This window comes from Siniperca chuatsi, linkage group LG2, assembly GCF_020085105.1.
Source record: "Siniperca chuatsi isolate FFG_IHB_CAS linkage group LG2, ASM2008510v1, whole genome shotgun sequence".
Classification (NCBI taxonomy): domain Eukaryota; kingdom Metazoa; phylum Chordata; class Actinopteri; order Centrarchiformes; family Sinipercidae; genus Siniperca; species Siniperca chuatsi.
This window is the reverse complement of record NC_058043.1, coordinates 26,853,302-26,876,219: the sequence shown is the minus strand read 5'-3', so window position 1 is coordinate 26,876,219 and position 22,918 is coordinate 26,853,302. Positions and strand designations below refer to the sequence as shown.

Sequence of the window (22,918 nt, the reverse complement as noted above, 5' to 3'; positions counted from 1 at the left end):
CAGCCTGAGGAAGCATCATCTCAGAACTGACTAACAGGACGGACACATGCAGTGGCTGCTTTTGGTATATTTTTTTTATATTGTTATTTTATCAGTATACTTTGGCAAAAAAATGACAGAATCAGTACCTACAAACAGCTGACTAGAAGTGACTTTAGCATTTGAAAGGCAATTGTCCGCTACGTCCTGTACCTATGACTGTAACTGTCTTTGGTGTCTTCTTTAATCCTGCCAGCACCAACAGCATTCATCTTACATGTCTGTTTCACACAGGAAATGGTTCTGAGACCTACAGTACAGTACACTAGCCAAAGCACCTCACCAAGAACTGCAAGCAGCCGATTTAAACAAGACAAAAAAGCATTTTGCTACATTTTGTCTGCTTAACGTGAAAGTCATGAAGACAATGTGAATATGAGATGAGCTGTGGTTTTCTAACATCAATTATTAAACCGATTCAAGCTATTAGCTGATGCTGCTACTAGTGCTTGAATGTTAATTGTGGGCTTGACTTGGCTTGCCAGGGGGAGAGGTTTGATTTCCTGCATTTAAAATTTGCTGTATGGAGATTTTTGGCATATGACTTAAATTATTTCGTTCATGGCTTGTGCTAATTTAAAAGTCTGACGCACGCTCCTTTAAACAACTCCATCTTTTGTATTTAACACGAGTAGAAATAGAAAACGAGACATTGTAGTTGTTGTTTTTTTTTTTCCCATTGTGGTTTAGCAGCCTACAGTTTGGAGTTATTTACTAACCATCCATCAGCTAACGTTAGCTTAGCATCAGTGACCGGCACACAGCTCTCCAGTCCCAACCTCAACTGCGCAATTACACCCTCCAACTCTAAACAAAATTAGGTGATTCCTGAATATACTCGTACCCACGGCTAACGTCAGCAAGCCAGCTAATAACACACAGCATGTAAATAAGACAACTTTGGAATTACCATTTGTCCTCTTTTGGTAGGTAGCTGCCCCAACTTTAAGCCTCTGCTGCAAGCTAGCACATCCCGGACCAGACTATTGACTGAACGCAGAGAGATCAATCTGATATTGGCCCATCATCTAACTCCCAGTAAGAGTTGAAATGTCAAAGTAACTAAGCGTTACTGGGATTAGTAACTGTAATGTAAATACTGAATTTGTTTTGAAATTGTAAGCCCTTACACTACTCATTACTGAAAAAAAAATGACACTGGTTATTACTACCAGTATTAAGCTAGTTTGATATTGGTTTTGTAGCTATATGTAACTATAAAATCCCTATGGAGAGAGTATGTGAGAACAAATGCCAGCTTGTTTTGATAAAACAGCTACAGACAATCCATCCTGAGGGAGACAGCGTGTGTGAGCGCATAGACATGAGTGCATGCCTGAATGCACATATACATGTGTGCATTACAGTGTGAATCCATATACTGCACTGTACTATGGACATTTGTGTCCTTTCCTATTTGCAATGGACACAGACACTATTTCTAATTTTAGCCCAAGAAATGTCGCTGCTGACAAAACCCCTGTACCTTTATGTCATTTTTAGTCCGATGCAGGAGAGTGTTGGTGTGAGCGTGGTGAATCGCAACATAAGGTGGTAAGAGCACTTTTTGAATGCCCTAATTACAGACACAGTTCAAAGAATGTATGATGAAAGCAGGTTCAGGGAGGGTGTGAGACTGACTGAGTTAATGGAAGAGTCTAACCAACCTAAACCTGAGACACAACATCTCTGCTGAGAAGTCTGGTCAAGTCTGCCTGACAGTGGTGACCACAACCTAGACAAACAAACAAAAGATAGTTTGGTCCACAAATTTATACTCGTCATATCATTTACTATGTCTGGTGCCTCCATTACTGTACTGTCAACAATAAGAAACCGCTGTATTTTTTTCTGTATATGCGATGTTAAGTGTAAAGTGAATGTATTGATATTTTTACATTTTGGAGCTAAAGTTGTATTTATTTTCATGCAAAAATATGCAGAGTGATTGCTTTTTCCTATGAGCGTGTCCAACGCGGGTCAAACATACGTTGAGTAGACCCACGTCAAACGCTCGTCCGTTGTCTGAAAAGGGTATAATACTGTTCGATTCAGTTTGATTTATATAGCGCCAATTCATAACAGAAGTGATCTCATTGCACTTTTCCTATAGAGCAGGTCTAGACCGTACTCTTTATAATATTATTTACAGAGACCCAACAAATCCCAATAATAATACTATAAGCACCTCTTGGTTTGAGTCCTGTTAATTGGCAGTTCGCTTTAGAGTGTGTAGAATTTGAACATTTCATACAGTGGTAGTATCAAAAAAGACACTGTGGCATAGAGCAATGCAGGCCCATGGATCAGACCCGAGGACACTGAGATGAATGTGCTGAAAGCAACTGCACCAATTTTGACTGTGATTGTCTCATTTTCTACAAACAAAAACTTACACCATTAGAATCATTGAAAAGATGCTATAATCATATACAAGTTAACTCACATAGTGGCTGAAAAGTACAATTTTTATGTTTAAAGATGTTGTGGTAATGTTTTAAATTATTGAGTTTAATTGCTATTTTTCAGCTTATGTCAGTTATAAACCAATATGTGAATTAGCATTAGTCCGATGATCAACTATGTTTCACTATAACACAACCGTAATGTACAATGTCCTCTTTACTCCAAAAAACAGGTCAGTTGTTTACATGAGGAGACCCATGGCTCAGCTTCTCCTCTCCAACAAGCCTTGCACTGCCAATCTCATTAGCTTTCAGTTCCTCTGTGCTGCTTCAGTGGACAGAAACTTTAATTGCCATGCATAAAATCGACATTACATGAAATATTATCATCTAAAGGCAGGGATAAATAAAGTAGGTTTGGTTTTAATGTCGAGCTCACACTAATTGAAAGTCCCCTCGGAGTGCTGACTGTGAAATTGATAGCACAAAAGAGACAAATTATGAGCAGTAAATTCAAGAAAGCACATTATTGAAACTGACAGGAGGAGACTGTAAATTGATAACATTTGAAAACAAACAATACTACACCACAGTGAATCCCTCCCCATTGTGGGATAGCAGCAAACTTGAGGGAAATTGTGTTGCACTAGCTAACCGCAGAAGAAGGCAACCTTAGGCTATAGTAGACTAGTCTAACTCCATATCGTTGAACATGTATGCACTAGTTCACATTCATGACATTTCTGTAACACATCTGGTATTACACAATTGTCTTGTTAGCCACAGCATTAAACTCACTGTACAATAAAGTCTCCTACATTTTAATGGCATCCTCCCTGAGTCCCTGTTCAATAGTTTGTGTGTGGGGGGTGTTAAGAGTGCAGATACATCTTGTAGGTTATTAACACAGCTAGATTTCCAGATGACAGTCACATTACACTGTCCCTGCTGCCTGCCTTCTTGCAAGAGAAGGAGCACATGGCTATACTGTAAGATATTTCAGATCATTAGCTTTCTGTCTGCAATACTATTAGCATATCTTTTCTTGAATGATATCTCTTGATGTTGGAAAGATGCACAATCACATTAGCTGAATGGAGAGACTCCTGCTAGTCCAGAGATGCTGTATGCTCCACCTCTGTCTTTGTCTCATCCACTTCCTGAATCTGCTTTCACCAGTCTCAGCTGTGATAGCCCAGGAAGGAGAAAAGCTAAAAACCTATTATGTCAGTCCTTTATTAGCTCCAGTAGTTGCACCTGTGCAAATGTTTCAAACCTTAAACCTGCAATAACTGTTTTTGGGCCACTTGGGGGCAGTGGAAACAAGTTGTGAGCACTGACATATCAACACCTTTTAACTTGATAACCTTTTAGCAAACTGTTGCTTATCTATACATCCAGTAGTTACAGAGCAACATTATCATTCAGTCATGTTTTGGCCACCTGATGGAAGTCCAATATTCAAGATTACTTAATTTGTCCCAGGGGACATAAAGGCTGTCAAATAAAAATACATACAATTATAGTGCAATAAAAGACATAAAGTGCATAGCACAGATAAGTGCAGACATAAGTGCATTTAAATGCATGCATCACAGCCCCTTATTTCACACCCTCCTTATGTCCTGAGTTTATGAGATTCAGTGATAGAGGGATGAAAGAGTTTTTATACCTATTCAGGTATCGTTCCAGTATGTAATTGGAGCCATGTAGCTTCTATCTGATGGGAGCAGTTCGTATTCTGAATACAGGCCATGGGAGGGGTCTGCGATAATTTTCCTAGCCTGTTTAACTATAGTCTTCTCTAAGAGCATTTGGAGGGAGGGATGCTCCCCCATGAAATTCTGTAAAGTAATAGACTCTCTGTCACAGCATGATAAAATAACAACATTACCCTCTCGCTGTTGGATCGTAGTGCATATAGGATTCACATGGACATTCCAAGACAGATTACAGTCCGTATGTATTTGTAAGAATGAACCTGGGTAACACAAGCGTTATGGACCAGTAGTGGAGAATGATCCCCCCGATGTCCTGGATCAAAAAGTTTGAATTTAATTTAAAGAGTTTAAATTTCCCCGATTTTTCCCCCGAAATGATGAAATTTCAAAATCTGCCCATCCACTATAATTATTAGAAATGGTATCACTGCTGTTTGCGATTGTGTTTTTTAAATTATGTACTTATTCCACATTTGTCTGTTGTGTCCAAACAGAGAGCGAGAGAGACGAGCAGACACACACACACACACACACACAGGCGCAGAGAAATGCGCTTCTGGTGCGAACAGCCAGGCTACTGCTCGCGCAGCTTTTGCCTCCTGTCTGAACCCGGCGTAAAGCTCCGTGAAGCCAAGGGGAGCTGCAGATTCAGGTGATAGTTCTCTGTGTTCATCACTAAAAAGTATTGGCCAAAGGAATAGTTGGACCTGATGGTGGCGCTAGATGAAAGGTCAGGGAACAATAAGTCATTAGGAGTCATCCTCTAGGAATCATGAATGTCTGTACAACATGTTGTGCCCGTCAGCTAACTAGAGGTTGAGATATTTCATTAGATAAGTAAAAAATCTGACTAGAGGAAAAGGCAGGAAATCACTAGAGTCATTAGAATTCAACCTAAGGGGACCATTAATGTCTGTGCAAAATTTCATGACAACCCATCCAATAGTTGTCGAGACATTTCACTATAAAAACAAAAATGTCAGCCTCATGGTGGCACTAGAGGAAAATTCAGCGGCTCATCACAGTCAGTAGGATTCATCCTCAGGGAATCTTGATTGTGTGTACAAAATGTGATGCTAATCCATTGATGTTGAGATATTTCAGTGGATAAGTGAAAAGTCTGACCTGGTGGTAGCGCTAGATGAAAGGTCAGGGACCAGTAAAGTCATTAGGATTCGTCCTCTGAGAACCACGAATGTCTGTACGAAATTTCATGGCAATGAATCGAGTAGTTGTTCAGAAATATCTCAGTTTGGACAAAAGTGGTGGACCGATCCACTGACCAACTGACAGCAAGCAACTGACAACTGCAACAAGGTCTCATCACACAGAAAAGCCATATATCTGTACAAGACTGACGTAATCTTTCTGGCATAGAGACCAAGGTCTTTTCTGCAGGCACAAAAAGGATCACATTTTTCCTTAACTCTAATTTGACAGCAAATTCTTTCCAGCACCATCTCCCTGTGCTCTCAAACATTCTGTTTTCCCTCCTCTGTGTAAAGTAAATAGATTGTGTCTAATGCTCTCATTAGTTTCCGCTGTTGCTCTACGTAGCATTGCGTGCTAGCTCCATCTTTTATTCTCTCTTCTCATTCAGTTTGAACAGCACTATTCTCCACCGCGGGAGAGGAGGCTTCTTATATCATCGTTTCACTGAACTGAAAATAGTTAGTTCAGAGCATGAAAATGCCTTTGACAGAGGGGGGGGGGGCTGAGGCTGCCGCCGCTGCACCCGGAGCCTGATGTTTAAAACAAGGCAGATCTGGAGGGTTTTGTCTGAAGTCCAGCACAACTGAAACTGAAAGCACTATGATGAATACATTGCTCAAAGGCAATGCATGCATGATGAAGATGTGGGTATCTGCATGATTTAGATTCATTCTATGTGATGTCTTTTTGATTAATTTAATGAAATGATTTAATGAAAAAGCATCAATCTACAGGGAATGTTATGTAAAAGATCAAATGATTTACATACAACATGCATAAGAAAAAGCACGATAACAATAATATATAATTGTGGGATTCTTTTTTATTCAAGTCAGGTCAATAATATCAGGCATGAAGCAAGTATTTTAATACGACTGAGCAGTATAGATCTGCTGTCTCGGTCCTGTGACTAACTGCCATAACTCGAGCTCTGGTGGAGTAGATTTTGATATTCAGCTAAAACAGTCAGTCAGCAAAAACAGGAATACTGCAGTGGAAGGTTTAACATTGTTGTGCAAAGGCAGGGCTGGGAAATCGACCTGGCTCCCTCCACCATTTTTGTATTTTTCAGCTGTAAACCAACTAAAAAATCAGCACAATGCAGTGTAACAGATGAAAACCAGTCAGGAGGTCATGATTCAATCTTGTACACAGGTTAACCAGTTTTAGATTTTGTTAGCTCTCCATCCAAGTCCAATCTTGAAAGCTGTCCGCAAGTTCATTTAAATTCTCTTTTATTCTGAGAGAGCAAATAAAACTCAACAGCATGAAGAGACTTCATGGCCAGGGCACCATGCCGCTGCTTGTTAGAAGTGTGTTACGAGGTTCTTGGAGGGGATAGAAACTGATGGGTTGGACTGCTGCAGAGCTGTTGTTGTCTGAGGGCTTGGTGTGAAATCAAAGAGAAGTTTCTCTCTAATGCTTGCTGCTTTGGAGAGAAGCCTAGAAAATGGAACAATGATATTGTATCAGTTCGTGTTAGTTAATGTGATGCTTGTCTCAACTCTTTCTGCTGTTATTTTGTGCTGCAGCACAGTGTGCATTGTGTGTGTATGCATATACATGTGTATTCCATCCTACTGTATACAGAAAGCCTTTAGCTTAATTTGTTGTTTAATTAATAATGGCCAACTTATCATTTTAATACAAACTTTTAGATACAGACATTTGGTTCTTAAAGAATCAACAATTCCAGATTTCCCTCAAAATTTCATACATAAATTCAATATTTAGGCTCACAGTCAGGCATCGGAGCACACTGTGTTTAAGTGAAACTGCTTTTATTTTAGAGACAAAGAGAACAGGACAGCTGCTGTTATGATTCAACTCGAATTCTAATTGAATTGTTGGCCAAACAAAACAAACAATGGGCCCAAATACTGATATGGTTTAATTTGCTGGTGTGTTACAATTACCTGCTCCAAATATGACGCAATGATATAAAACTGCAGTTTAGCGGCGTTACTAGTTTAACTACATTTCTCAGTAGCGTGGTGGTAGCGTCGCTGTTTTCTGAATCAAACAGCTTTTCAGTAGCTTAGCTCATGTTAGCTAATGCAGCCATCGCCAACCAAGCTAGCCATCACAATTCAGTGCAGTCTGCAGCCAGCAACTTGTCAACAGCTAGCCACTAGCTAGCTACAATTTTTTTCACTTTCTGTTGGCAGAAAGTGAAAAAAATTAAGCGTGGTTGGTTTTGGAGCAGTGAGAGCAGAGAGCGCTGACTTCTAATGAAGTTGGTTCAATGTAAAAAAAAAAAGCTTCTATGTAGTAAGCTACTTTTGCCATGTTGCTGTAGCTTAGCTTGCTACATTTCTCTGTATAGCTTCAGTGTAGTGAAGCTTCATTTAATGTAGAGTAGCTTTCCCAATACTGACGAATTTAATTGAAATTAAAATCAGGACATCCAAAAATACTATTGAAGTTGACTGAAATGAATATTATCTTCATTTTTTAATCAGGTTTCTTTCTTGATTTAGGCCTTAAATGCTTTTACTTTTCAGTTTTCAGTGATGGTTAGCCGTGTACACAAAGAGGCAGCACCGATGACATGATGAATTAGACATGTTTACAAGATTATGTAAAGCAGCTACCTTTAAAATGAATGTCCAGTGAAGTTTATTATTACATTTTTCAATTTACTTTTCAAACTGAGCCAAGGTACAGTTTATTTCCAGGATGGAGCTTGTGAGCTGCTCAAACAAAATACTGTGTATGATTTAACTGAATGAATAAAACACAATTTTAAATGAGCCATCGGTAAATTGCTGCGAAGTCATTAATTAGATCAGACACAACTTGACAGACGCCCTGCAGAAAGAAAGCTGCAGGCATAAATATCCAGGATGTTTGCAGAGGTCTTTAAAACATTTTAATACCTGATGATTTCAGACATCGGTAGTGAGAGCAGCAGCAATCAATTCACTGATTGTCATATTTGAGAATAATACCTCCCTTAATGTTTGTGCATCACTTATAAAGCTTTGGCTGCAAATTGACAACTCCTGCAAGATTAATAAGCACACCAGTGCAGTCCTTAAAATTGGGATATTATAATGATTTTTGTCAAGGAAAATATTAGAGGTTACTGAGCTCTATAGTTTCCACCGACAGTATCTTAATGTGTTATGTAAGTCACTTCTGTAATACTCTCCGCAGCCTCATCATATTTACAAACTACCCTCTCTGGGGGAGAAAACCCAGCAGGATGAGGGACGCGTAATCTCTCAACAGAACGTTCATGAAAACTAGGATTGTGTTACTGCCTGTGCTTTTGGATACTCAGCAAGAGAAACTAGCTTGCACTGAATTTCTAGCTGCTTTTCAAATGACATCAGAGTGGAGCAGCTGTGGCACTGTCACTGTGTGCAGGTAAACGGATGTTGGAAACACTGCTGAATGGCTTGCAGAAAATCCAAGTCATAAAGCAGACTGAATAACACTGCAGTGGCTTAAACGTTTCAAATGAGTGTAAATGCAACGTAACAGCCCTCTGTCTCCATGGTTACACACTGGTCACACGGGTGAAGAGATGACATATTCTTGGTGTAGAAAGAACTTTGCCTGCTGCGAGGACATGCTCTCGCTCCTCAGACCGGGGTGAGTACATGTGTTGCGGCCCACTGCAAGCACAGACCCAGTGAGGGGTGGTGAGCTGTCCTGCATATGGCCTCGATAGTCCCGGTGGAATCACAGCGCCGCCTGCCCACCAGTCCGGCCCACCTGCTCCTCAGCCGAGCCAAGCAAACCCAATCCCCATGCTGGCTACATTTCCTGTTGTACACACGCAAACACCAAGCCCTCCCAAAAAACGTCATCTAGTTTGCATTTCAGCCAATGCTTAAATTGATCTAGGCATTCATGCATGTTTCACACCCACAGTGTGATCACATTTGTCCTTCTCAAAGGGAAAGAGAGCCTGGTCCAAACCTTTATTGGTCCTGTGATGCACTCCAACTCAGCTCTATTTACTGTACTGTGTATAGCAAAGGATGTTCTCTAATAAATCCATGCAGTAAATTTCCTTTTTTATACTTTTGTTTTATTTTTAGATGAAGCGTCATCAAGTTAGAGCCAAAGGAAACCATGCTTAAAACCAGGAGAAAAGAGAGAAAGAGCTAATGTCTGCCTCCCAAGTATTTTATATCCACTCAGCAAATATTCAGGCATTATGTGTAAATCATGCACACCGCCCCCCAGAAAACACCAGTGATGTTCACTACATCAGACACAGCTGTCAACACCTCATTTATTTCTGCAGTTTCTTGCCTCCATATACGAAGACGTCTGTTGTGCTGAACGGCTTAAAAATGTAGAGTTATATCTTATGTTTATGAAAATCCTCTGTTTGTTTTGTCTATGGCCATTTTCACACCGTTTTCATACAATATTATCATGTACCTATGTTTTGTATATGGTTGTATTTGTCACAGTTTGCTCCTCAGTCCCTCTCTTCAGCCACATTCCCACCTCCTCAAACACATGTTTATTGCTATTATCATCCTGTCTACTAGATGCACTTTGTCACTTTTTCTCCTGACCCAGTTATTCTCTCACTCCCACGTTCAGCCACTCCCTCCTGCCCTGCAGTAACCCCTTTCCCTCCTTTCCCCATCGCCTGACTGCCCCACCCATCTACACACCTGTTTCCACTCTCCCTCATCAGCCCTGCAGTTACTTGGCCTACTCCGCCCACTCCTCACCTGCAACTCATTCCCTCATCAGCATATATACTGGTTCACTTCCTTTGTTCTTAGTCACTTCATCCCTGTTGCTATGTTGGTGCTGGTATTGCTGCCTTTTGGCCCTTTTAGCTGTCAGCCTACCTGTACCTGCCAGCAAGCTTAAAATAAATCACTCAAGTCATTGTTCTGCCTCCTTTCTGTGTTTGGATACTTTCCCTGTTCCCTGCTTGCCAACACTGTGACAGTGTTACATACATTTTATGGTATTTAGCACCACCATGCCTAAAGTACAGCCTTACAGAGCTGCTAGCAGCCATGCTGGGCAAACTCTGCTGATGAAGATCATGTGAACAGTCACAGAATGGATCTTGAGGTTACATTGCTTTCTCAACTGCCATTTCCATGGTGAACTTTGAACCTTTACACAAACACTATGTCCGTACACAAAGCATATAATGCGTTATAGAACATACTGTATAATTGTTATACTAGTTGCTTATTAATCCAACACAGTTGCTGTTATGATCCATGTTGGAGCCTCTTAAAGTGATGTCTGTTATGTCATGTGACATGTGGCTCTGTTCTAGTTTTATCTACATAATGTTCCTGGCAGAAATACCATGCAACAGGACACGTGTCTGAACTGATTTAGACAAGTGTCCACAGCTCTGATGTGTGCTGGGAAAATTGGAGCCGTAACACTTAAAGCCCATGGGATTGGTCCTCTGATGCTTGGCCTTTCTTGTATAAGTTAAAGTGGAAGAACAGACTGACTGCTCTACAAAAACCTACTATCCACCACAAAGCTGGACTCATGCTTCTTTTCGTCCCACGTGAATGAAAAAAGCCCATCTCTGGGGCCTTTCTCCAGTCGATAGTAGCAGTCTGTACCTAAATATACTTTCCTCTGTTTTCTTGCTTTGTCTAGGCAGCGATACAGTTAATCTGCTCTTGGTGTGTTGGTGTGCTCCATGAGGAGAGAGAGGCTGACGTACCACCCTGAGAGAACAAGCAGGGAGGAGTGGCGAACGGCCAGGTGACTCAGAACATGTGACAGGGGGTCAGTGCGGTGGGAGGCGGTGAGATGAATGACTGAGGTGTGAATCCTTGCCGCTAATGGAGGCATCCACCTCCACCAAGCTCTTTTTCTGAAGTATGTGATTAGCTCATCTCCAGCCTTGTGTTCAGCTACATGCCTTCGGCCTTTGAGCCCAGTATTTTAAAATTCCTCTGTGAATTTGTACTTAATATAATAGATTACGCATAAAATCTCACCACAAACACCACAAAGGCTGCTACAAGGAATATCTTCCAAGGTGAAGCGGTTTATTTAAGTTTTATACAATGTCGATGTAAAACAGCTTGGCCGTTTAGCAGTCTGAAATGCTTCTTCTTCACACTTCACCGGCTAATCTGACCATTCTCTGCGCCTGTTTGTTGCCTTGGTTACAAAGTCCTTCAATGTGGCATCATAATACAGTTCCATTTCAATGCAGAAAAAAGCAGAATTTGCTTTGGAGAAGGGTGTATGTTGTATGCTGCATATTGCTAAATTTAGACGTTTTTCTTATTTGTCTTTTGGAGGTCCAAGAGGTTTGTCTTCAAACAGCAAGTGGATAAAACATTCATGTGCATTACCGCATGGATCAGTGCTACTATTGTCTTTCACAAAAGAGGAGTAGGAACAGTTGTTTTGAATGAATTTTATCGGCTCTGCTCATTAATGTCTACCACCTGTTCCTTCAGCCCAGTTTCCCTCCTCGTTATCTGTTGACAAAGATCTTGCAAAGTGGATCTCATTCAATGTGAAAATGCTGCATCTCATTACAGTAAACTTTAATCTAATTAGTGACTCACTAAGATGAGAAACAAACATGTTTCTGGTTCTTATAAACAATATCTTCCCTCTGTCACAACGCATACAAGGCCGTACATAATGAGAATCTGCACAGTTTACTGAATTACTGTACACATTTAATCTTGGGATCATGCCAGGCTACCAGAGGGCTCAGGTGTGGGACAGACTGAGGCAACGAAAGGTTACAACCTCAAAAAGCTCTAATCAGTTTCAGGGAAATATCTGAAAGCCATAAAGATGGCATTCAAGTTTCCTTAAAGTGGTTATAATCTAGTTTTAAACAACAAGAGAAAGAAAGAGGTCGCTCGTACTGATGAACCTACAGAGAATTTTCACATGAATCTGCAGCTCCCCTCGGCTCTACAGAGCTTTATAGTGAGTTTCAGCTCACTGTTTGGCTGTCTGGTCCACAACTTTACTGTTTTGGTTCACTTTCGTGGCTCTCATAAAAAGCGTAATTTTCAGCAAAAAAGCTCTAAAAAAAAAATAAAAAAAACCACTGCACACTACCTGCTATGCACCAAATGACAGACAGTTAGCGACTAGCTGGTGAAAACAGTGGAGCATTTAGCATCTAAAGAGCCAGATATTTCCCTCCGGAGTTGGTAGACACCAAAAACAGAGCTAAAAGAGTGAAATTTGTGTTTACAACAAGTAAGTAAATTCAACTTAAAAGGTGATATGTTCACAACTTGTTTCCACTGCCCCCACGTTGCCAAAAAAAAATCAGTTATTGCAGGTTTAATGCTCTGTTTTACTGATGCAATAAACATACTGGCAGATGCCCATAAATGCTCTTTGTTGTGCACTTTAAACAGCAATTAAACCGTGAAATCATTTGCAATCACTTATTTGTAATATACAACATACTGTAAGCGATCGAGCCTGCTGGGTACATATTAATTTGTGGTGTCCCTCTGCTGATTCAGACATCTTTTAACATTTCTAATTTAATTGCATACTTTCTGTACAGAAGTTGCTCGCTCTATTACCAAGCCCCTTCTCCCCACCCTCCTCCTCCTCCTCCTCCTCCTCCTCCTCCTCCTCCTCCTCCTCCTGTTTAGCCAGAAGCCAAAACTGCACTGTTGCACCTCTCAAAATTGCAAACTGACAATGCTGAGCTTGTCAAAATGCTTAGACTCTAGCTCAAAAACGGAAACCTCCAACGTGCTTCCCTATCAAGGTGTCTAAAAAAAAAAACAGTGCAGTAGTATCTTACTGCAGGCCAATTCCAGACACATTAAGTCCTGACTCAAGGGTCAACTCAAAGCACATCTCTACCTGTGTCACCTCAATGACAAACTACCACACCATGAAGGAGCAGCATCGATTGTAGTCATGCGACTGCCGGTTGTCTTCAGGCACTGTCATGCAACTTTAATGAAAATAGGTTAGAGGAGACAATATTTAAAGGGACTGAGAATTTAATAATCAGGACTCACACATGAAACATGACAAACAGAACCGGGAAGCTTTAAATTTTTATTTCTCGCAGAAAACAATCTAATTTTCTACATTACATCTATAGTAGCCTGTGTGTTTTCTTGTTTTTTTTTTGTTAGTAACAGAAGATGTCGCTGAAAATTTCCATACATTTAATCAGTTTTTGTTGCATAGAGCAGATGAATAAAATGTCACATGAGAAATTACCTTGCACACGCAAATATCATGGAAAATGCCACCTATTTCTTTAGGACGCAGTCAGCAAACACCGCGTCAATAATACCTCCCAGCCATCACAGCCTTTATCGCTTCCACCCCTGCCGTGTGTGAATAAGAAAAGGACAGGGCAAGCAGCTGATGCAACAAACTAAGTGGTGATGACAGTAATGTTCCACATAGGAGGCCCATTACCTCTAATGCACAGTGGAAAGGAGAGGATGTGCCAGATCAAGACCGCGGTAACGTCACTGCATGCCTTTTCATAAGCGACTCGCTCGTAGAGGAAAATGTCTACTGTGGTGGCATGAATCAACGTTGAGGTGAAATATTAATCCACGTTCATTTAAAATTCCCCTTCAAATTTTCTATTTCTGGGTGCTAGGCAGGGTGCCTCTTTGAAGCTGCATGGTGCCACAAGTAACCCTTTCACTAAAGATGAGGTTTGAGGGCAGAAAACACTACTGTTTGAATTTTTGGTAACACTTTACAATTAGGTACACAAGATTTAGAGTACTTACTAAGGAAGTAATGAATGAATGAGCAACTATTAGTTAATGGTCAGCTGTTGAGTAACTCCTAATTAAATGTCATGGAGTAGCTAATCAGTAGGTAATGATTAGTTAAACGAGTGAGGAATGAATCAGGGATAACTTGATTATTGATTAATCGTTAATAATTACTTCCCTAATAGTTCCTAATGGAGGAATATATAGTAGATAATGATGAATTACTGAGCTATATATATATATATATATATATATATATATATCAGAAACGACTCATGAACAAAGTGGTTAGTATGATGACAATTTACAGATATTCATTAACTAATCATTACCTAATGATTCATTAATATTATATATATATATATATATATATATATATATATATATATATATATATATATATATATATATATATATATAGTATGATGACAATTTACAGATATTCATTAACTATTACCTAATGATTCATTAATATTATATATATATATATATATATATATATATATATATATATATATATAATTAATGAATCATTAGGTAATGATTAGTTAATGAATATCTGTAAATTGTCATCATACTAACCACTTTGTTCATGAGTCGTTTCTGATTAACTCTGAACCAGTCTGTGAATGTCACAAGACTCATTTATTACTAATTACTTAAACATTAGTTACTGTTTTTGTGTCCCCTAAAGTAAAGTGGAGCATCATACTGAGTGGTTGGCTAAATCGATCGTACAAAATGATATCGTGTCAATGTCGTCGCAGCGAGACAAAACCTAACGTTTATTTATTTCAGTGTTTTTCAGATAAAACGGGCGTATTTTGCACATTTATGTTTGCAGATAAATAAATGGTTGTGGAACCAAATGTGTGTATAGTGACTGTTCTTGTATCTGAAAACAATTAGAAGAGCTCCGCACACTGTCTCGCTTATTTCTGAAATGTTTAACTAATGGACAGGAAATGATGAAGTAAGATCAGTACTCAGTAACCACTCAGTGTGATGCACCACTTTACTTTAGGGGGACACAAAAACAATAACTAATGTTTAAGTAATTGGTAATGAATGAGTCGTTACTAGTTTTGGTTCAGAGTTAATCAGGAGCGACTCATGAAGAAGGTGTTCAGTATGATCGATTCACAGATATTCATGAACTAATTATTACCTAATATTTCATTAATATAGGATCTTGCAGTCTATTCTCTAGGAATTAATCAATATCTATTATATAGATCTCCATTAGGAACTATTAGGAAGTAACTACTAACGATTAATCGCTCTACCCCGGCGTGCCTCTGTCCCTGGGGCCCACCCACAGGACAACCAACCCTTGTCCAACATTTCTTTCTTCCTTCTTTGAATTTTATTTGTATTTGTATTTCCCCTCTCTTCTCCTCCATCTTTCCCATTTATAATACTGCTCACTGCTGTAACTTGCGCGTGCACACACACACACACATACCTAGACAGGCGCAAAGTACAATAAGAACATGATAATTATTTAAGCTTATCTGTATACGGTTTTTTTTTCTTGTTGTATTTATTTTCTTTCTTTTTTTTTGGTTGTTTGTATCACCTTGTCATGTCGCATATATGTCTTCTTGTCAATCACTTGTCTTGCACTATAAAATAAAACTAATAAAAATAAAAAAAAGAGTCAATGTCAGCAACGTGTTCCTAGATGCCTACGACAAGAAGAAACTAGCCAGGACAGAACAGCACAGATGAGACTGATTAATTCACAGCTGGCCCTCCTATAGAGGATATTCACTTACGTCACTTTTTCATGATATTACCTCCCTCACAATGCTGAATGGCAATGCAATGAACCAGAAGAGCTGCAATATCAAGATGGAAACAAACAAAATATCTTAAAAAACTAAAAGAGATTAGAAGTGCCAGACTGTGGAAGTGTGAAATGTGGCCAGGAATTGAGTTTCCTGATATACTTTATGTGTACATATACTGTATAGTTTGGTTTATAATCTTACATTTTGTTCTATAGCATTACATGTTCATGACTAAATATATAGCAATCAAAGTGAAATTTTCATTAAAAGTATTATTCATTAAACGTTTAACACTCAAAAACTCAGCTAATCTGTTTCATAAGGGCTGTGTGGGTGTGGCTTTCATCCAGTTTGACTGACAGTGTCGTTTGGCAACGTAAGCAAACAAGCACACAACTGTCTACAGATCCTGATTCAAATGTTCCTAAATCCTTAGTGGTGCACGGAAGAACATGACATCACGTTTTTCCAACTGAGCCCCGCCCACTTCAAACTAGTAAGAAGAACGCAAGAGAAAAACATACATTTAAAAATCTCTCACGTGAAATAACCAAAACTGCCGTAACTTTGGCGAAATATTGTGTGTTCTTGTAGGATCATGAGCACACAATGGTCATTCATAGTAAGGTGATTAGGAAAATTGGTTTTTGGGGTCTTGAAAAAGGAACTCCACCAATTTTACTAATCAAAGTCTGTTTACGGGTCTTGGGGAGTACTACTGCATATGTGAAAAGAGTTGTTAAAAGCTTTTTGTGGCTCCAGACAGCGATAAATTACCTCAAGTGATGTCACTTGAGTCAGTGTCGGTTGGGGCTGAAGAATACTGAAGTTGAAAATGAAAAAAATCTGGGGAGTTAGAAAGAAGTGAGCTTACCGGATCTCTGTAGCCCGCTCCTCATCTCTGCTTGAGGCAGATGGCTCAAGGCTACATTAGCCGCTACTAGCATAGCAAACTAGAATGTCGGCGGTCGAGTTGCATTGTGGGTATTGTAGGCACCAGGTTTTGACAAGGAAGAAGAATGCATAGAATAAAAAGGATAATATATAATATATATATATATGGTTCTGCTGAATCGATTTTGATCCTTAAAAATATTCTAGTAATCTCTAGAATGACTTGTAAAATATTTTGATTTTATTACAAATGTCATTCAGAAAATCATATTTGGTTAGTTGACATTACACAGCAACAAGTATCCAGTATCAATTCCCATTGCTTCTTTTCTTTTTGGCCTTTTTGTAAAGACTTATACCTGAATTGCCTCTAAATGTTTTTGCACTGCTGACTGCACAACAGCTCTTTTTTAGCAGTATTTTTACATGTTTTTTTTTTTTCCTTACATGAATGCACAAAGGCATATGCTGACTGCTGCATGCGTGCCACCCAGGGGGGAGTGGGAGTGACTGTGGCAACTTCCGTGGTTCAATGACATCACATGCATTTCCTCTATTGGCAGATCAGGAGCTGCGTCTAGGCCCCACCTCTTTTTGACCATCCACCAATGGGAAAAATCTAAGTTTGAGAATTGACTTTATATCATAGCTGAATGATAGTAAGTCAGATAGTAAAAAAATAATGTTAATATTTATAATAAACTGCTGTGAGGTGTGTTAACAGATAAAAGATGATCTGACTCATGACTTGTGTTGAAGCACTGGCATTTATACTGATTAATACATACATATATAATGATTAATAAGTAACCGTCAGAGAACAAGTCACAATGTGCATGGATAAGCTCTTATAATAAGGATACGGATAATCAACCAGTAATGTATCCATACACTGCATGTTTAGTGCGTTCGTTTTTAATGCATCCATCATCTCTGTCACAAATGTGAGCATCTTCTCTTTCCTGTTGAGATTAGCAGCTTTATGTCAGATGCTGCATTGCATGACTGCTTAGCGACTGCTACAGGTATCACTGCAGGAACTGTAGTATCCCCCTCATTTCACTCTCACTCACTTCTCACAGCAGGATATTGATCCACTGTAAATGGAGAGAGCGCATGCACGGCTACAAAAAACAACCCATGTGTTGCTGCAGTCTCTGACTTGATGGCATCACTTATTTTTCCCTGGTCTGTTTAAGTCATGTGAGGACAGCATTGGCCTGGGTTTGACGGGTGGACAGCAGCAGCAGTGAAACTGGAGAACCATCAAATGGAACCCATTAATTAAAATATTCCACACTAAATCAAAGATAATGGTGGGAGCATTTAACACATGTAGAACTGAATGTCTACATGATTTATTTTGTTAGTTTACAGGATATGCTTTGCTCTGCAAAAAAAAAAAAAGATGTTTAAAACATATTTGCATGACATCACATTTATGAAACAGAAAACATCTGCAGGCTGTTTGGAAATGTTTTGTAATTAGCAAGCATGTCTTATATGTTATTTAATTTCCTCTGTGCTGCAATGTAGCATTCTATACAGTATGTTTGGCTGTTTGTTGAGTCTGGAAAATCTACAGTTTATATGGCAAAAATCTGTATTCATGAGGTATACCTCACATGTGGGTTATGTAAAGTCAATACAACAGTCAGCCTCTGCAGTGGCTGAGTATCCACATGCTTGATTCTCTTCAAAGTGAGGGAATACACTCACAGTCCACACACTACAGTTCTCATAAAAAGAACCAGTCCTATCTTATTACTTTAGATGTAACCCTTCCACACTTGAGGGATGTTGTCTCTGACTTAAGTCATTAAACTCTCTCCTCTTGTATAATACGGGTCTCTCACTCATACTCAAAGGCCTGCTATTCTTATTTTCTTAGAACAGTGGTGACAATATAATGAAATACCACATTGGGAGCATCTCTGGAACTCCAATAATGCCAGCAGCAGTGCCACCTCCCAATGACAATTCATGTGCTTTAGTGTCAAAATGTGCACTTTACTCTCCATACAGACAATGACCCCGCCCTCCCAGGTTGACACATAAAAGTTGGGCAAACAAATAGCAAGATGGATAAACAAGTGAACTTCTCTGTTAAGCATCACTGCATCCACAGTCTCCACTCGTTAGAACAGAGTGGTTTTGATAAATGAAAAGTAGAGTATCTCAGATACTGGATAATCTCTCTGGCCCTCCACATGATATGTTCGCTGCAGTACATACCAATTTATGCTCCAATATTGCTGCTCAGTGTGTGTTTTGATCTAGTACAAGTACTCAGCACAGTACACTCCTCGACTATGTAAGGGCACACATGGTGAAGTTAGTTTGTCGTGTGGTTCTTGCACAGGAGTGTTAGAGGTTGAGGACTCTCAAAAGTCCCATAAAAATTTTAAAAAGCACAAATAAAGCCACATGCACGGAAGAGAAAAAAATGTATGTGTAATATCTTACACAGGTCAATATGTACTGTATACAGAGAACCACAGGACTAGTAGGCAGATAGTAATAAAAACATTGTATATTGGAATGTATTGGTGCAGTACTTCTAGAGAAAGCATGGATCTGAATGAGCAGACTTACAGAAATTGATCCTACAGCTATTTATACAGGAGAACCGACTCCACTGTCCTCTGAGTAATTTATTTCCATTCATTTACAACATCACTGTTACCCTAATCATTTCACCAGTAACAAATTTGTACATCTACAGTCGCATTTTCAAAGCAATCCTCACATTTCCACATTTCTCTCTCGTGCCAGCAATCAAGAGCGGACGCAACACAAAGTTCGAGTGGCTCTCCCCGGAGATCTAATTGTGTACAGATTGCGAAGGCAAAGTGGTAATCTGCTGCGCTTCCTGCAGCTGCTGCTGCCACGGGGCCACCGCAGGTCTGGGCTTCTTCTGGGACTGAACAAATCATTACATACAGCTCACTGGTGACCCAGTGCTCATCATTCATCTTAAAGGGCCTTCAGGACATGACATATGGTTGAACGGCATCAGCCTAGAAATGCTGCCAAGTGGGATTTATTTATTTTTTTACCTGTGTAAATCCGAGCATGTGGCTCAGCTGACTTACTGGGCTGCCAAATGTACAGACCTGAATTTATATCTAAGTAGAGGATTAATAATAATGAATGTCAAGAGGCTGATTGAGACTTGATTATTCTGAGTCTTATTAAATCCTAGAAGTAAATGTCAGAGTGTCTGCTTTCTAATGTTGAGGCAGGGAACATGCAAGAGTTCAGAAAGATTAGTGTCAGTGTCTCATAGGCCGTTACAGTAAAAAGCCTTATCTACTCACTGCATGCTGATGGTAGCAGGAGTTATTCCTTATGAACTTGAGCCTTTGCAGAATGCAAAACACTGATTCGGCCACATTTCCCAAAAAATATTTTTAAATGTCTACAAAGGTCATCAGTGCATGTGTTTTAAATAACAAAAAAAAATATATACATTTTTGCATGTGGTATTTGATGACCATTAACCTAAATAAAAAAAATCGCAATACTTTTATCTCATTACACATTTGAGGCGGAGTGAGAAGGGTATTCAATTTCTGCAAAAGTCATTATTTATATTTTTTTGTATCATCATCCACTGTGCAATTATAACATGCCTGAAGTTGCCCTGTTTAAGCCATCTTTAACCCCAGCCACTTCTCACAAGAGATGAAAAACCACCGTAGACAATATCAGAGAACATTACTGACCTTTGACATGGTAGTGTCTGTATGGTTTTTCACATTAAAAGATTGCCCTGTGTTGGGGCTCATAAGTCACTAAAAATGATCATTATATGTTTGAATGTTGCTCAGTGTTGCAGCATCAGCACTTAGATGTGTGCCTGTGGAGCCAGTGCAGACTTAGTGCTGTATAAACTCCTGAAATGTAAGAATAAAGGGCTCTTATTGCCATAAGAATTCAGGATAATGAGGAGGTCTGATGTTTCTATTCATTCTTAATTCATACCCGCATTAATGATGAAACTATTAAGTTTGCCACGTACCATTTAAAATAAACATCTCACTTGTGTCAATTAGTATCTATTTCAAAAATATCTTTCCTGGATATCTATGGATTAGTTATGGAAACATTTTGTTGCAATAGATTTGGAATCTGTAAATCAACTATATCTAAAAACTATTTGTTTTTACCCAAATTTCGTAAAAAATCTATTTTAATTAAAATGTTTGTTTAAGACATTCGATCTAATGGTGGGTTAATTGACGCCAGAGCGCTATTTCAATGTTCCATTGTTCTTCATTCCGTAAAATATTATGTAACAAACTTAAATGGTTTGGGTTAGTGTTCTAAATACACTTAGACACTTCGAGAAAGGAGAAAAAAATACTTGAAGTCATCGCATTTTATGCTTTTTCTGCGCATTCTGCTCTGAGTTCATTGATTCCGAAATCTGAACGGCTATTCAGAAAACATCACAACTTACCTTGACACCAAATTCCGCCTCTAAACGTAGGATCCAGTGACTGTCAAAGTCGAGCCCCCCCCCACTCCTATTATACTAAGCGTTCCTGTGAAGTTTAGAGAAATAAAAGTACATCTACATCAAATTATTGCGCTCCTGCAGCCTGTAGTACTGTACCATCTGTTGTGCCTGTCTGCGTCGAGCTCCGCGCGGTGAAGAGGAGAGGAGGAGGAGGAGGGGGGGTTAGTGTCCAGAGCGCACAGCGGATAGGACAGCGCACGCAGGAGGAGAAGGGTCAGAGACAATCTGATCGAGTTCAAATAGTTTACAGAATCCGCATGCGATGTGCAGCATGTGGGCTCTAACTGATAAACCAGCAATAAAACAGCACACAGTGGGGGATGCACCTGCACTCACTTTCACTTCACACACCATTTTAACCAGTTCATTAACATATAGGCTCGTTTAACCACCCTTTAGACAAATCTATGAATCTTAAAATTAAAATTTACACTATAGTATTTCAAAGCAAATAAAATGATGGAACTTGTGAGAATCATACCTAAAAGACGAATTACTGTATAACATCAAAGTTTGGACATACTGGACATAAAGAGTTTCCTTCGGGGATCAATAAAGTATTTCTGATAGTTTGCTTAGTGTCATATTTACCAGTACCAGTAGTATCATTAGCCTGTCTGCTATTGTATAGACTCACTCCACTGTAGCTTGTGTCAAGTGATGGACTGAGACATAAAATACTACGTAGTTCCTGGCAGGGTTGTTATTTTATTCTCACAATATGCATTTCAATGTAAGTTTGACACAGGCAATTGTAAAAAGAAAAAAAGAACAGTAATACTTCATAACAAAAATGAAGAGAGCAATAACAGGTTTCACATGAAAGGCATATACGGTATAAGTATGTATGCAAAATGGAAGGGTAAAGGGAAGGACAGGAGAATTACATGATATTATAATTCAGACCAAAGTCTTGTTAACTAATGTGCAAAAAGCAGCTAGCCAATCAGAGCTCCTGCTACTGCTCTATAGGCAGAAGAATTAATTTATCTTGTGAAGACAGAATAAGGAAATAGGCTTATTAACTGGCAAATCTCTATTATTTTTTCATTTGAGTTCTATTGTGTGTCATTTAAATGCAAATTTAATTAATTTTATTTTATTAATTTTTTTTTTTCAAATTCATGAAGTAAAAGTCTACAATTATTCCAGTGGCACACTCCAGACACCATACAATTTGGGTCACTTAAGTTAGTTGGCAGACTTAGATTGTCAATTACAACCACCAAGCCATTCTGTACTTCCACAGAAAGTCCTGATTACCAGTCCACCTGGTTTAACAGAGTGGCTCATAACTTCAGTCCCCGAAACAGCAAATGCTTGTACATCAATAGCCATTTGTTTTGTTGTCCTTGAGACATACATTAAACCATTGCTTGCTCACATGTTGACGTGTTTATGAGCTTTATATGGCTAGATACCAGTTGGTTCTCGCAGCTTTGGAAAATTTGATTTCAAAAATCAACAGCAACATCTCTATTCAGAAAAGGTGTCTGGATGGATAATCCACAGAACAAGCTGCCAGCTGTTTTTATAGGTGCTATTTTCTCGGAGGAAGTAGTTCAATGACAGCCTGTACTGGGGTGGTGGAAGAAATCTCAGAGATGGATATCTCAAA

The 22,918-nt window shown here is 39.2% G+C and overlaps 1 protein-coding gene across 2 annotated transcripts in view; it reads right to left on the bottom strand.

The window, feature by feature from the left end:
- LOC122865705 (caM kinase-like vesicle-associated protein) overlaps positions 1-21,517 on the bottom strand; it is a 43,838-nt gene extending 22,321 nt beyond the window's left edge. Inside the window, exon 1 of one of the 2 annotated variants that reach the window (XM_044174531.1) lies at positions 21,241-21,517. The gene's annotated coding sequence lies outside the window, so the exon portion shown is untranslated. The remainder of the gene's footprint in view (positions 1-21,240) is intronic. The other variant, XM_044174523.1, reaches the window with a different exon arrangement.
- Between the last annotated feature and the right edge of the window lie 1,401 nt (positions 21,518-22,918).